The 13,885-nt window shown below is 38.9% G+C and overlaps 1 protein-coding gene across 2 annotated transcripts in view; it reads left to right on the top strand.

Moving 5' to 3' along the window:
• The first annotated feature begins 11,650 nt into the window (after positions 1 to 11,650).
• LOC148822989 (oxidation resistance protein 1-like) overlaps positions 11,651 to 13,885 on the top strand; it is a 177,681-nt gene continuing 175,446 nt past the window's right edge. For both annotated transcript variants that reach the window (XM_088929377.1, XM_088929374.1), the window contains exon 1: positions 11,651 to 11,766. The gene's annotated coding sequence lies outside the window, so the exon portion shown is untranslated. The remainder of the gene's footprint in view (positions 11,767 to 13,885) is intronic.

The raw sequence follows: 13,885 nt of genomic DNA, 5'->3' as shown, positions 1-13,885 counted from the left end.
TATCAGTCCATCAGATAAAGCAGGTTAACAAGAACATATTTCCGCTCCAGACGTGAGCTATCACAAAGGGCATCACTAGCATGCACAGGGCATCCAATGGAAATAGCAGGAGCTAATATTTCAAGATCTGTACTCTTTTGCTATATTCACTTAATACCGCATTCAGCCTTGATGCCTTAATAAATTGACTTTGGGGCACAATCTTTATTAGATTTCCAGAGCAGGCTGCAGTAATTTCGGTAAAGTGGGTTTACTGTATTTGGTTTGAAGGTGTATTTTTTTAATCCAATGTTGAAGGAATTGCAGGGTTATGGAAGCAAGTCAATAACAGAACGAATTATTATTGCTTGAAACCCCACAGTACTTTTCATTTTTCCAAACGCTTACCTTCAAATCCTTTCAGCTTTGCTGTAATTTTGTTCTTTGTGCTTTTGGCTCTGATAAAATTTTTTTGTTTCCTACATAGATTTGTCATGTGTGATTTGTACTATTTTAAACATCTCCTTTCCTTATAAATTGTTTTGACCTTTCTCTGCTATTCCACGGATAAACTTATCTTCGACTTAAGTTCGGTTAAGTCACATCGGCACATTTCCAGGTAATGTACAGTACCTCTTCTGTCTTAGTGTTTTGTGATTTCTCTAACTTTATGCACGAATGAAACACTAATAAGTCACAACAAACTAAATTTAATCAAGATCTCGAACTGGCTCTGGATGTACTGTACAGTAGCATTGGGCCTTTTGCTTTTAGTTTGTAAATTTCAAAAGGTAGTGAACAAAAAGCTTTCAGCAGCCACCTGTTGATTTAAATATGTGCATGTTTACTGTATGTGTTTTAAAGTTAAATGTGTTTTAAATTAATTAATACTTGTAATCACTTTTGGAAAATCCGTTTAACTCACTTATTTATGTAATAGAAAAAAATTTCTAAAATGGTGTTTTACATGATGCAAAAACCCACAGATTCCAAATGGTGTATCTAGTGAAACACTCGGTCTTTTAAAACAATTTAAAGTCAACTTCAAGGAGACCTTATTCAGCACTAGAGCCCCAAAGGCAATAGTAAGTCAGCCTAAAGTCAGCCTAAACTTCAGAATCCACAATAAAATGTGAACCAGATGACACAAGTGGATAATCCGTAGATATGCACTGAAAACAGGGAGCATTTCTTTACTTGAGGGATTGTGGGAAAATGTAACAAGGTACCAGCCATGTTGCTGAAGCTGACACCCTGACTTCTTTCATGGAATAGCTGGGTGGGATTCGCGGATCAGTTGAGAGTGTCACGCTCTCACATAATCAACCGCATAATTCGGATAAACGCTGGCGCATTCCCATGACCCCTGTCGATCAGACACCAGCCTGGTCCAGTTCCCGAAAATGACAAGCTAATCATCACGTCACGTCTCTCACTTCTCAGCGCACCTGCTATTTAAACCTCCTCCACCTTCACGTCACTTTGTTTGGTATTAAACAGTCTACTGTTTTCCTGAACTCTTCACCTTTGAAACCTTTGCGATCCCTTTCTTCAAGCCTCCTGGAAACGACACTGCCTGCAAACCCTCCCCCCATCTTCATCTCGCTATTTCGATTTGTTAGCACCCTCTTAACTGCCTCCTGGATAACGACACTGCCTGCCTACCCAACTCCGACTTCGCCTTACCCAACTGGACTCGCTCTCTACCCGACCTGCGTAGGGTTCATCACACCACTTGTTACATAGAGACTAGCAGCTAAGACGTGATGGGCCTAGTGGTCTCTTCTCATTTGTTCATCCATTCTTACATATTTTAAGCAAAAGCCAACTGCAAGAGGATAAGAAAATACTGTTGAAATCCTTCACATCATTCCAATTTTTCAAAGTCCTCAAGTAATAAAGATACTGTGAATTTTTTGCTTTTAATGTGTGCTGTGTGAGAGAATCTATTACCAGTTTTACTGAAAGCATCTCAGGATAATCTCTAATTAGAGGACACAGTTGAATGCATTCCTTTATTGTGTTTACCCAGTGACATAATACTGAACTGCTGCAGGTGAAGCAGGACTGCAAATGTCATCATTATGATTCCTTAGAGTTAATTAGGACAAAAAAAGTTCTGCTTGAATTTCAGGAAGGTAAAGGCAAAGCACATTTCTTCACACATTTTCAAAACTTTGTGTAAATTAAATTAAATGGTAATTTAGCGGCATTGTTTTTATGATGACCACAGCTGGTTACTCATTACTAGATCATTTCTCAAATGCTTGACTTGAAGACTATAAAAAGAATTTGAAGTACCTGTGTGGTCAATTTCCCCAGAAGCCAATTAACATACCAGTATTTTGAGGGCTGCTGAAGGAAACTGGAGCATCCAGAGGATACCCATGCTGACACAGGGAGAGCAGGAAAACTCCATACAGGAAATGAACCCAGGGCCCCAGCGCTGTGAAGGAGCAATGCTAACTACTGTGCCACCATGCTACCCGATTTGTGATACTACTTTAGAAAATGTGTTTTTCTAAATTACTGATGGTGGTTGTCTGTTTCCTGTTTTACAGTCCCTAACAAGTGAAGAGTGAAGCCATGTTGTAGGCTTTGTAGTATGATAATAAACATCCATATATACAGTTATGAATCAAGGTGACTCAATTAATATACTCAATAAAATAGGAAATCACCATGATTACATGGAAAATATAGTTTGGTGATAGGTACACCATTGTGTACAGAAAACATTAGTGGAATGTGTGTCAGTGAAGGTTGGTAAGCAAAGGCGGTTAGCCCTCTAGGGAATTTCAAATACTGTACTTCGATTCAATCTGACTTGATCTAGATTGTTAGATCTTAAGAAGCCTTTTAAAATATGTCATTCATTCTATAAAATAGGATTTGCTACCCTTAATGTAACTTTTAAACAGTGTGCACTTAAAACAAGTTGTTATATAATGTTTCTTAAAAATAGAGAAAAACGTAGGCACATAAAATTAGTTAAGAGAATAAAATTCAGTTATTGAATAAATAGGCTTTGTAGTGTCAAAATAATCATTTTAAATCTATATAATAACCTTCCATTAAATCACAGAACATTTGTGTTATGAATTGATTCTATTTGTTTTAAAGCAGAAGTTTATTAGCAGACATATACAGTATACAGAGTTTGCATAAGTATTATTCATAAAACATGCAGAGAAAAAATATTGAATCATTAAAAGCCCTTTAACATGATTCATGTACGGTAGAATATCCAGTTTTTATAGCTATATACCCTAACAGTTGTTTGACTCAGCAAATTAGTATGCAATAAGACAAAAATTGAATCAACCTTCTAAGCATAAACAGTGATCTTTAAACACCAAGTCTGATTATCTAGCCAACATAGCTAATTAGGAAGAGATGTGAATCTTTGAGGAGGTTGTCTGACACTGTGACCTCTCTCAACCTCATCATCTTGGTAAACAATCTTGCATGAAGATGTGTCTGGAAACTTAATTCACAGTTTTAACAAGTATTTCACGAGGCACCCCATCACACTTCACATTAATGCTGTGAACTTCAGAAATGTCATGTTAAGTCATTGCCCCTGTTGATAAAATGGACTGGTGGTATCCAGGGCACGTGTCTGCCCTTATGGGTTTTAAAAAAGGCATTATGGTGAATGGTATTTGAAAGAGTAGGCAGTTCTTTCAACATAAATTAGTTAAGAGTCTAGCTCGGCTCAGTTACCATAGCAAAGATCATTTCAATGCAGTTTTATGTGGCCTTGAAATCTAAATGGAATGCTTGACTATCATTGTTTAATAAAGACTCTTTATTCCCAGAAGTCTAATGTTGAACCACTGCTTTTCTAGCAAGAGAAGTTTCAATTAAAAAAAGCCACAATATGTCTTCTTTGTCACTTTGGATTATTGAAAACAATGCCGGTTTTAGAATCATATTAAACATACTGTACTGTTATTCAACAATTATTGAATCAGGTAAGTGAGAACCTTCAGAATTGTCTTTCATAGAGGTAATGAACTGGAAAGAATGAAGGTCAAATTTAATTAATTTTACTGGTCTTTTACTGCTAGACCAAATCTCCCACATACTGTGGAGGATTTTAATAATAAATTTAGATTAACCAGAAGATGTTGATTTAGTTCAGCTTCAATATAGAAGTCCAAACCATCAAGGCCATCGTTTTTTAATTAAAATTTAACAAAACTAAGTCAAACCTGTTGGCCCAGCAGCTTCCAGTCTTGTCTGTACCACAAATCTCTAAGCATGACTTATGAATAGGAGTTGCTTTAAAGTCTTAAAAACTACAGCATAAAATTGCACTGATTAATACAGCCTAATATGTATGCCATTTAAGAGGCATAAAGAAGAGAAAAACATCCTCCTGCTGTAGAAAACTAAATATGTTTAGTCATATAGACTTTATTTGTCAAGCAGACTATGCATGTAGTATACTCTATCTAAGATAAGATCACTTTATTGGCCATATACTGTACAATTTATTGTATTAGGAATTTGTCTTTTCACATACCCCAACTTTCTCTCCATGAGACACACAGACAGGGAGAGAAGCTTGGGGTCAGAGCGCAGGGTCAGCCATTTATACGGCGCCCCTGGAGCAGCTGGGGTTAAGGGCCGTGCTCAGGGGCCCAACAGAGTAGGATTCCTCTGCCGGCTGTGGGATACAAACCGGCAACCTTCCAGCCACAGGTGCAGATCCTTAGCCACAGAGCCACCACACCGACCCCTGTATAATTTAATTAGTTGTACCCATAAGAGATTTCAGTGCTGATGATGCATATTTACTCTATGTCATGTACAGCACCTCCACCCATTTTCTAACCACTTCATTCAGTTCAGGGTTGTGAAGGAGCCAGAGTTTATTCTGGGATACACCTGGACAGTACGCCAGTTATGTCATATACAGAAATTCCTAAATGAAAAAATATTTAATGGTCAGTTGTTGCGCTTTTTTAGAACAGTGTTACGCTTTTCGTCTCCCAGTGGACTGTCAGATGTTCAACTGTATGCTTCCTAAATAAATGTGTAGCAGTGTATAGAAATAGCAAGTGATGAGAACTGCATCTTAGAGCACCTGCTTGAGAGCAAATATCTCCCAAACTGGGGCAGCTGTAAACACTCGTTGTACCATTATCACTTTCATCAAGAATTTAGTATTCTATTGAATGATCAATAATATCGCAAGGAATATGTTTTGTAGCGAAGAATTGTGATGATATTAAATCAATGACACATTCTGTTCTTACTTCAATACAAAAAACATGTGTGACCTATTTAATACCTTTCAGACAGCTGTCTATAATACAACAGAAAGTAAAAAAAAATATAATAGAGAGTAATCCCCAGGTTGAAAATGGAAAATATCCATCACCCCTGACTATTAAAACTGGCCTGAACAATATTGTCCCTGGCAAATAAAGTGTTGCACACACTGCAGGCTACCTCTGTTTGATGCTAACTTGGCAAGGTAACACTTTCCAACCTTTTGGAAGTGTTTGACATTCCTGTGATCTCATTAACATCCAACCATTTTCCGACCACTTTGTCCAATACAGGGTCGCGGGGGGAGCAGAGCTTATTCTGATGAGCAACGGGCATAAGACCGGGCAAATGTCACCAGAGGCCAATTAACCTATCAGGAGGAAACCAGAGCACCCAGAGGGAACCCACGCGACCTCAGGGAGAACGTACGCACTCGAATTGAGCCCAGAACCCGAGTGCTGCAAGGCTGCAAAGCTAACCAGTGTGTCACCTTGCCAGCCCTTCCTTTAAATGATATTCTTCACTTCATTTCTGCCCTAAATAAACTAAAGACTTTAACGCACACCACGGTGTCATGTTCCATTTACAGCACAAACCACTGAGCTGCAATTTTCTTTTGATGGGATGCAGATTGGATAATTGAAGGCAGCCTTTTGTGGAAATAAGATAAAGATGAAAGGCTAGTGGCCTGCCCCGAAGAGCACTATATGCTGTATTCCACAAATCCTGAAGATCTATGTTGCGCTTACTAGGTTAGGGATTCCAGTGAGACAGAGCTCTGAATTGCTGCTGATAAGGAAATGCTTGCAGATAATATCCTAAAGCCCATGTTAAAATAAACTATGTTTTTACATTTATTTCTCTGCTATATGGCTTTCCATCATTCACTACACACTTAGACTACTTAATCCAACACTTTCCTTTCCCTCTGCGTTTTTGTATAATTACCGAGCTACATTTTCACTGCACCTTCACGGCTTTGAAGCAACAGATGAATTAGGGAGAGGTGGGAGGTGAGCAGCCATTACACAAGAACTCCGGCACAACCCGCTTGTCAGTGTCTTCAGGAGATTTTTAAGGAGGAAACGATGATCCGGGTCATTAGAAGCCTAAATTGTTGATTATTGTAAAGAAGGTTGAGAAGAAAACAATGCAGTGTTCACCCCTTCTGTACAACACTTCCACTGACTATCATATTGCTTTCTACCAGATTGCTAAGCATTTAGCCTGCAAGCATAACCCAATCACCCACTAAAACAATAGAAAGACTAATACCACCTATTTTAATATAATTCATTATCAAACAGTCCTTTAAAATCACTGAGATCAGATAATAGTACTGGCTGAACCCTTAAATTTGAATCCTTTGTATTGCTGTTGTAAAATTTAACCGGTTCCCCTATGTAATTTTCTTCTATTACTATGTATAAAAATACCCCACAAGAACATTTCTGTAAAGACAAACTGTGCTTCTCTTAGATTAAGTATAATACTGATTCATTAAATCCAACAATACAATAATATTATACAGTACAACAGTATTCCCAGTGTTTGTTTAGTTGACTAGTAATAGATTATGAACAATGGGCTTCAGTTACACATATTGATCTCATGTAATATGCAAAGAACACTTCTCATCCATCCATTAAATAGACATTGGTATTGATGGTGCAGTTCTTTGTGAGTCCTCCAAGAGAACATTGCTTAAAATCTTCTCTGTTTCAAAAGTATATTTGTTGCACATATACAGTACATAAATCACTTTAAAAGTATATTTGTCACAGATGCTTCCTCAATGATTTAAGGGTAGGTATGTTCTAGATAGGTCAGAATGTGTCGAACTGCTATAGTACTATACTATAGTAGATGTCACGTTCAGTATTGGTGCTGTGTTGCTGTCATTTAAAATATGCTCATTTTAACTTGCTCATCAAGGGCATTTAACCATTTAAGGCCAGCTTCTATTACCAGCTTCTGCTGTCTGTGGTTATCATCTGTTTAATGTGTTTGTGTATTATGCATACAGAGGCATGGTTACACAGTGGAGTTAGCATTTGCTTCCTCGTAGCACTGGGGCCTGGGTTGAATTCTGGACCTGGGGTGCTATCTGTGTGGGCTTTGTACTGTATATAACTCCCCCGTGTTTGTGTGGGTTTCTTCCAGGTGCTATAGTTTCCTCCCACAAAGACACACTGGTAGTTCAATTGCCTCATGGGGAACTTGGCTGTGGTGCGAGTGTGAGGATTGCACAGAGCCTGCATGCTCTGATGTTCATAAGAACATAAGAAAGATCACACGTGAAAGGAGCCCAGTCAGCTCCTGTAGCCCATCTGGTAGATAGATTTGGTAGTAGCTAATTCATCTAAGGATATTATAGCTTTGTGTAAAGAAGTGCCTCCTGCTTTCAGTTTTAAATGCACTTCCATGTAGTTCCTCAGGGGTAGAGAGAGTGTGAATTCTTCCCTTGAACTACAGTTTCTAACCCCTGAGATTTTATCAAAGCACCACACAGCATGTGGCTGTCAGCGTTGGGTATGGTGTGCTCTCTCAAGAAGTGCTTCAAACCTCTGTAGTTTTGAAGGTGCTTTTTTTTCTCACACTTCTGCCTCCTACGGTAAGAGGATATTATAAGCTTCAACACCTAAAAGCGGTTAATATGAAGTTTCATAAAAGTCTACCTACTGTAGCTGTGGCAGAAGAACTTGGCACAAAAAGAATCTTTCCTTTTCCCTTGCATTTGATATTCGCTCTGATAAATCCCTCCTGTGAGAACAGTCCTTTCATATTCTCGAAGGAAGTGCTCATCTGCCAGCCTGAAAGTGCAGCTGAAAGGTTCCCTGCCTGGATTTGCCCCTGGTCAAGAAAAAGCCGATCTACCCCAATGCATGTATGCCATTATGTTTTAATTGACCTAATAAGAAAATCAAATATTAAATAAAACTGTACAATTTATTGTATTAGGAATTTGTCTTTTCACATACCCCAACTTTCTCTCCATGAGACACACAGACAGGGAGAGAAGCTTGGGGTCAGAGCGCAGGGTCAGCCATTTATACGGCGCCCCTGGAGCAGCTGGGGTTAAGGGCCGTGCTCAGGGACCCAACAGAGTAGGATTCCTCTGCCGGCTGTGGGATACAAACCGGCAACCTTCCAGCCACAGGTGCAGATAGCCACAGAGCCACCACACCGACCCCTGTATAATTTAATTAGTTGTACCCATAAGAGACTTCAGTGCTGATGATGCATATTTACTCTATGTCATGTACAGCACCTCCACCCATTTTCTAACCACTTCATTCAGTTCAGGGTTGTGAAGGAGCCAGAGTCTATTCTGGGATACACCTGGACAGTACGCCAGTTATGTCACATACAGAACTTCCTAAATGAAAAAATATTTAATGGTCAGTTGTTGCGCTTTTTTAGAACAGTGTTATGCTTTTCGTCTCCCAGTGGACTGTCAGATGTTCAACTGTATGCTTCTTGGGTTCTTGTTAGCTCTGGTTTTTTCACAAAAGTTTTTTTTTAAAAATCCTAGGAGCCTTTGGAGTCAAAATCCTTCTTTTGTAAATAATCAAGTAATCCTTTTTCAAGCGTGCAGTAATCCTTTGTTTTTCCTGTTTCCTTACCATAAGTCCGACTATCCTTCAAGATCCCTTCAGACTGCATAGCGTTCTTCTTTCAAGATGACAGAACAAAAACACATGGAAATTGTCTTCACTTATCATCAAAATTGGTCGTGTCAAGTTTTTCACACATTACAGTATGCACTGTTAAGGACAAATTTTAATGTGTAACAGACTACAGTTCCAGAGGAATCAAAGTGAGACGGGAGTGTAAACAGATCTCTTTGCTAAGTGCAATTACAGTAAATTAGATACTTTTTAGTAGTTTCTTTGTAAAGGGACTCAGATTCATGTGATGAAAAGGCTCTTTCATAAATGTTTAGGACAGGAGCCGGGCTATATTCCAGACCTGTGGGCATTCACTGGTTGATAAGGAGATTACCTGGGACAGTAAGAGGGAAATAGGTTTAATTATCTGGCAGTTATTTCAGGAAGGTCAGTTTAAAGACCGTGTGGTCTTTATACTATCTGAGGGTTCAGTGTTGGTCATTAAAAGCTTACTTTATGCAATTGATCCAAAACACGCTTGTGACCCTGTGTAACTGTTATTTCGCCTTCTAAAAGTTTAAAAATGCTGGTCTGGAAAGAGGCACTATAAGCAATTGAAGAAGATGGAAAACCAAGAGGTTTTTTTTTCATTTTTCAAATCAAATACAGGCAAAGGAGGGCAGTGCAGTGGAGCAGTGGTTAGCATTGCTGACTTGCAGCGCTGGGGCCCTGGATTCCATTCTGGACCTGGGGTGCTGTCTGTGTGGAGTTTGCAGGTTCTCCCAGTGTTTGTGTGGGTTTCCTCCGGGTGCTCTGGTTTCCTCCCACAGTCCAAAGACATACGGGTAGGCTAACTGGCTACTAGGAAGATTGGCCCTGGTGTGAATGCAGGTGTATTTGTGTGTGTACCCTGTGATAGACTGGTGTCCCATCCAGGGTGTATCCTGCTTTGTGCCCATTGCTTACCAGGATAAGATCTGGCTCCCCCACAATCCTGTATTGGATAAAGTGGTTGGAAAATGGACGGATGACTAGATATACTCAAAAGAAACTGGATAATTGTATTTGGTATTAAAAATCCAGAGTGATTTACAACAATAAAAATATATGTTGAATGCCAACCTGTGTTATAAGCAAAGGACAACATGAATGGGGTGTATTTTTTAAAGACAGAGCAATAACTCTGAGTAATAACTCTCTACAGTAGGTTTAGTTACATTAGCCAAGCTACTGATTACTTGTAAGTGTGATTAATAGATCCCAGATTAAATAAAGTCCATGAAGTTGCTATAGAAATTTGCTATAATGATCCTATTTGCAAGAGTTGGTAATCAGAGAATTCTGGATTGATTCCTGATAACCTGGCATTCTTCAATAAATTTCAAAATGTTCTTATTTATTTAACTTTACATTGGAGGTACACTACATTTTAAAATTTCATATGATCATGGTGTATTTTAAGGAACGTTCTCTACACTCTCATTAATCATTCTAATTGGTCCATTTAGCAAAGCGTTCTGTTACTTTACTCTCTTTGGGCACATTTCTTTGGAAAGTATGAGAGAACAGCCGTGGTTAATTTGAAATTTTAAAAACTAAGACTGAAGGTTCTCATGAAAAACTTATCTTTTAATGCATATTAACAAAACATTACATTTTGCATGTGTAAAAAGTAAGGCGTGTTATATGTATATGGGGTAATGCCAGGTTAGACTAAATTAATATAACGCTACACTACTGAACCCTGTGAAACTCCATTCTGGATTAGATCAACACATCCAGTCAGAAACAAAAATGCAGATGAATTACAGTAGGTGGTCTTATTTCATACAACAGTTTAACAGCAATGCTATGACATCACTTTGAGCAAAAGCTACTACCAAATGAGTAAATAGCAAAAACTGCACAGTCATAACGTAATCAAAAACACAGTCCGTTTAGAGGGGGAGATTCCATCTCATATTCCAGGTTAAATTTCGTGCTGGAATTAATGAGGTTGAGAATAATTTAATGAATTATTTATCACAGTCTTCTCTGTGTATTTTAAACATAAGATTTACAAAGTCCCCTGGTTAAGGACAGAGCGTGTCAAAGGTTTTTCAAAGTGAGTAGTTCCCTTTTGGGATAATTCATGAGGGGGATTGCGCTGCCCATAAATACAATAATTAGAGACGGAACTTAAAAGAAAAAATTCGGTGGCTGATAAAGAATGCTAATTTTATGCAAACAGAATTGTAAAAGGACTGGACTTTCCAGGTTTAGGAACCAATAAGATCTGAAAAACATGTACCGTACATCCAAAATACTTCAGCCAGCTTGAGTCCGGGTGCAATAAGAAATTGCGTGCAGCATTTTGCACAGTTCTTGGCACCATGTCATATGACCGCTAGTGCGATTGGGAAAAGGCGTTTGCTTGTGATGGGACTTCAACAAACCATTACAACTACAAATTTCGTATTACCTGGCCAACCCTTACGTTATTGAAATTTCAAATACAATTGTTTAACTAATACTTTGATGTCTGAATGAAAATTAATCTAAAGGCCGTCTATGTAGAATATATCCGTAAATGCATACAATTGTATTCTCTCTACGTTTTTTTTTTATATTTCCACATATTCCGACCTACTGTACACTACCTGTCCCATCTCTCGCAAGAGTCAGCTGTTGTCTGCCTGAGACATTCAGCTTGGTTTGATCCGTTCCTCCCCTGCCAGCACCGTTGCTGATGGTAGTTTCTATTATGAGAAGGTCAAATTACTGAGCATGGCTTGTGCATACAGCTGAGATGCGCTTGCAGATGAATTAGATGCGGGGGCCTTGGGCTTGCAGTTCACCACCGCGCAAGCACTAACGACTGAACTGGGACATGGCGTAACGTAAGCCCTTGCAAGTAAGTTGCGCGGTGTTTATGCTTATTTTAAGGAGCTCAAATGCCGTCTCGCCTTGACCGCTTCTCCCCGTGCCTGATGCAGGCAGTTCTGATGCATGATAATTCCCTCAGTCCGGGGAAACAAGTCAAGTGAGAGACGGGAGTAAGGAAATAACAGGCGGGCAAAGGCAAGAAGGTAAATCTGCCGGGTTTGTTTATACAAATGAAATGTGGAGAAGGCGTGAGATTAAGTTTTGATAGGGAGTTTCTTCGGTGACAGGTGAAGGGACTCGCGAATCGAGCGCTAGGTGAAGGGGTGTTGCAACCAGAAACTTGGGTAAGGTAATTGAGTTGGATGTAGTGTAGAGATGACCTCGTAGTTGTGGTATTGTTTATTAAAATATTAATAAACTATTAATGAGATCGTGTATATGTTGCAAACTATTGTACAACCCCGTTGTCATGGCTGTCTAGTGTTAAATACTCCTGCTTTGCTGTAATGTAATAAAGCATACAGTGTAGATGAGGTTATTGTTTTTATTCTTTTGAGTGGCTGCCGTAGGCTGTAGGTCACCGAACACATCATTTTAAATGGTTTACATCTAGTGATGCTTACATTAGTGCAGTCTTTTTTCTTATACATTGATTGATCTTTAAGAGTGTATTCGTACTGTGCCCGTTCACGAATTTATATTTCATTAACTCTGGGGATAACGGACGTCATTGCAGTTTTTACAGGTGTGGAAAATGTGTGAACGTTTCTGAGCTGAGGTGACAAACTGCGTGTATTTAAATTGGTTACTTAGCGCCGTATAATCTTTGTATATCGCTGTAAAATACTGAAAACTTAAAACTTTAAAATATCTGCAAACACATGGCGTTTCTCCTGTAAAAAATAAATAATTCAAGGGGTCATTCCTTTAAAAAGTGCTTGGATGTACTGTAATATGGACGTACTTTCCGAAAATGTCCACACACATGAAGCAGGTGAAAATGCACAAATGCTACAGCTCGAGTACATTTTGTAGTAGCATATACAGTACAGTCGCTAGTCAACACTGGTAGTGAGAATTTTACTGTAATTGTCACCGGTTCATCATAAAGTCCTTGCGTTCGTTTCATGAGAAGGCTTGTTGATTGGACAAACTGTAGCAGGGAACATTTAACATAAAACCAAAGGGAATAAGGGGGGGAGCAAAGAGGTCGTGGTCATATTTTTATTCCAAGGTCAGGAATTCAATCAATACATTAATTTCGGAAACCCCTTCAAAACAAAAAAAAACAAACAAACAGTGCCGCGTATGTTAACTCCCTACACTGCTGCACAAGTTGCCATTAACTTGCATCTTTTTAAACTGAACCCCGCCCCAACCCAACTCAGCCCAGCTGGAAGGGTCTGTATTAATAAAAATAAAATGAGGAGGACTTGTTTGAAAAGTGCCAGAAGACATTGTATTCTAGGAAAAAAAATGTTGAGTCTGATTTAGGTCTCATGATACTGTGCAATACTGTACATAGATGGGAGGAGCCAAGGGACTCCTGACATTATCCATGTACCCTCTTGAGTGTATACAGTATGTTTTCCCACCACCTCTGTTCTCCAAAGCCTGACAGTTAATTAATTTAATGATTTTAAAAAAGCTATGGGGTTCTTATTGTGCTACCCTAAACTGAGAAATTGATTTCCTGAAGTGTCTCTGGACCATGCACAAAAACCTCAAGGGACCGAGAGCAATTTTTTTTTCTTCTTCTGCAACATTACTGTCGTGTTCTCTGCAGTACGAACATTCTTACACAGTCACCTGTGCATTTCAAGAACATTTATCAGACAGTTTTTTTCATGTTATCAGTAGTACAGTCTTCCGTACTGTGACTTTGAATGGTGTCTTTGACATTGCTAGTCTAGGGATATGGGGAGCTTGCAGTTCCGAGGTACTGTATGTCTTTAGTTATTCTGCATTAATATGACTAAGAAGAACACAGTTATACAGAGAATCATTTTCATTTGGCAGAATGAGGGTTAACGTTAATCACTGTTGCAGGGTGAGTGGCTGAACGTGAGAACTCAAGTCACAGTGCATAATTATACAGTAGGATCTGTAAAGCATTGCCACAGCAGTGTGTTCCTTATCCTGTACTG

Source organism: Atractosteus spatula, chromosome 12 (assembly GCF_055471065.1).
Source record: "Atractosteus spatula isolate fAtrSpa1 chromosome 12, fAtrSpa1.hap1, whole genome shotgun sequence".
NCBI classification, from domain to species: Eukaryota; Metazoa; Chordata; class Actinopteri; order Semionotiformes; family Lepisosteidae; genus Atractosteus; species Atractosteus spatula.
This window is presented reverse-complemented; position numbering and strand designations above follow the sequence as displayed.